Source organism: Phalangium opilio, unplaced genomic scaffold, assembly GCF_054372755.1.
Source record: "Phalangium opilio isolate 3A_F unplaced genomic scaffold, DU_Popi_V2 ptg000329l_1, whole genome shotgun sequence".
NCBI classification, from domain to species: Eukaryota; Metazoa; Arthropoda; class Arachnida; order Opiliones; family Phalangiidae; genus Phalangium; species Phalangium opilio.
In genome coordinates, this window is record NW_028324226.1 from 10553827 (window position 1) to 10556813 (window position 2987).

General features: G+C 43.7%; 1 non-coding gene across 1 annotated transcript; it reads right to left on the reverse strand.

Moving 5' to 3' along the window:
* Window positions 1–1745: 1745 nt before the first annotated feature.
* TRNAN-GUU (transfer RNA asparagine (anticodon GUU)) lies at window positions 1746–1818 on the reverse strand. Its single transcript has one exon. It is a non-coding gene; the product is annotated as a tRNA-Asn (tRNA).
* Between the last annotated feature and the right edge of the window lie 1169 nt (window positions 1819–2987).

Genomic DNA, 2987 nt, shown 5'->3' on the forward strand with positions numbered 1-2987 from the left:
ACCACCAACCTTTTTACTAACAACTGAACGCGCTAACCATTGCGTCACGGAAGCCAGAAAATTAAATGGTCGTCAGGTATTATGGAAAAACTTTGACTTTTTACGTTATTTATCACAAAACACACCAACGTTCCCGGGTGGGCTCGAACTAGCAATCTTTCGGTTAACAGCCGAACGCGCTAACCATTGTGCCACGGAAGTTTAGAAAATAAATTGTCGTCAGGTATTGTAGAAAAACTTTGACTTTTTACGTTACATCTGACACAACACAACACCGCTCCCGGGTGGGCTCGAACCACCAACCTTTTGATTAACAGCTGAACGCGCTAACCATTGCGCCACGGAAGCCCAAAATTTAAACGGTCGTCAGGTATTATGGAAAAACTTTGACTTTTTTCGTTATTTTTACCAAAACACACCAACGTTCCCGGGTGGGCTCGAACTAGCAATCTTTCGGTTAACAGCCGAACGCGCTAACCATTGTGCCACGGAAGTTTAGAAAATAAATTGTCGTCAGGTATTGTAGAAAAACTTTGACTTTTTACGTTACATCTGACACAACACAACACCGCTCCCGGGTGGGCTCGAACCACCAACCTTTTGATTAACAGCTGAACGCGCTAACCATTGCGCCACGGAAGCCCAAAATTTAAATGGTCGTCAGGTATTATGGAAAAACTTTGACTTTTGACGTTATTTCTACCAAAACACACCAACGTTCCCGGGTGGGCTCGAACTAGCAATCTTTCGGTTAACAGCCGAACGCGCTAACCATTGTGCCACGGAAGATTAGAAAATAAATTGTCGTCAGGTATTGTAGAACAACTTTGACTTTTTACGTTACATCTGACACAACACAACTCCGCTCCCGGTTGGGCTCGAACCACCAACCTTTTTACTAACAACTGAACGCGCTAACCATTGCGTCACGGAAGCCAGAAAATTAAATGGTCGTCAGGTATTATGGAAAAACTTTGACTTTTTACGTTATTTATCACAAAACACACCAACGTTCCCGGGTGGGCTCGAACTAGCAATCTTTCGGTTAACAGCCGAACGCGCTAACCATTGTGCCACGGAAGTTTAGAAAATAAATTGTCGTCAGGTATTGTAGAACAACTTTGACTTTTTACGTTACATCTGACACAACACAACTCCGCTCCCGGTTGGGCTCGAACCACCAACCTTTTTACTAACAACTGAACGCACTAACCATTGCGTCACGGAAGCCAGAAAATTAAATGGTCGTCAGGTATTATGGAAAAACTTTGACTTTTTACGTTATTTATCACAAAACACACCAACGTTCCCGGGTGGGCTCGAACTAGCAATCTTTCGGTTAACAGCCGAACGCGCTAACCATTGTGCCACGGAAGTTTAGAAAATAAATTGTCGTCAGGTATTGTAGAAAAACTTTGACTTTTTACGTTACATCTGACACATCACAACACCGCTCCCGGGTGGGCTCGAACCACCAACCTTTAGATTAACAGCTGAACGCGCTAACCATTGCGCCACGGAATCCCAAAAATTAAATGGTCGTCAGGGTTTATGGAAAAACTTTGACTTTTTTCGTTATTTTTACCAAAACACACCAACGTTCCCGGGTGGGCTCGAACTAGCAATCTTTCGGTTAACAGCCGAACGCGCTAACCATTGTGCCACGGAAGTTTAGAAAATAAATTGTCGTCAGGTATTGTAGAAAAACTTTGACTTTTTACGTTACAACTGACACAACACAACACCGCTCCCGGGTGGGATCGAACCACCAACCTTTCGGTTAACAGCCGAACGCGCTAACCATTGCGCCACGGAAGCCCAAAAATTAAATGGTCGTCAGGTATTATGGAAAAACTTTGACTTTTGACGTTATTTTTACCAAAACACACCAACGTTCCCGGGTGGGCCCGACTTTTTACGTTACATCTGACACAACACAACACCGCTCCCGGGTGGGCTCGAACCACCAACCTTTTGATTAACAGCTGAACGCGCTAACCATTGCGCCACGGAAGCCCAAAAATTAAATGGTCGTCAGGTATTATGGAAAAACTTTGACTTTTGACGTTATTTTTACCAAAACACACCAACGTTCCCGGGTGGGCTCGAACTAGCAATCTTTCGGTTAACAGCCGAACGCGCTAACCATTGTGCCACGGAAATTTAGAAAATAAATTGTCGTCAGGTATTGTAGAACAACTTTGACTTTTTACGTTACATCTGACACAACACAACTCCGCTCCCGGTTGGGCTCGAACCACCAACCTTTTTACTAACAACTGAACGCGCTAACCATTGCGTCATGGAAGCCAGAAAATTAAATGGTCGTCAGGTATTATGGAAAAACTTTGACTTTTTACGTTATTTATCACAAAACACTCCAACGTTCCCGTGTGGGCTCGAACTAGCAATCTTTCGGTTAACAGCCGAACGCGCTAACCATTTTGCCACGGAAGTTTAGAAAATAAATTGTCGTCAGGTATTGTAGAAAAACTTTGACTTTTTACGTTACATCTGAGACAACACAACACCGCTCCCGGATGGGCTCGAACCACCAACCTTTCGGTTAACAGCCAACGCGCTAACCATTGAGCAACGGAAGCCCAAGAATTAAATGGTCGTCAGGAATTATGGAAAAACTTTGACTTTTTACGTTATTTATACCAAAACACACCAACGTTCCCGGGTGGGCTCGAACTAGCAATCTTTCGGATAACAGCCGAACGCGCTAACCATTGTGCCACGGAAGTTTAGAAAATAAATTGTCGTCAGGTATTGTAGAACAACTTTGACTTTTTACGTTACATCTGACACAACACAACTCCGCTCCCGGTTGGGCTCGAACCACCAACCTTTTTACTAACAACTGAACGCGCTAACCATTGCGTCATGGAAGCCAGAAAATTAAATGGTCGTCAGGTATTATGGAAAAACTTTGACTTTTTACGTTATTTATCACAAAACACTCCAACGTTCCCGTGTGGGCT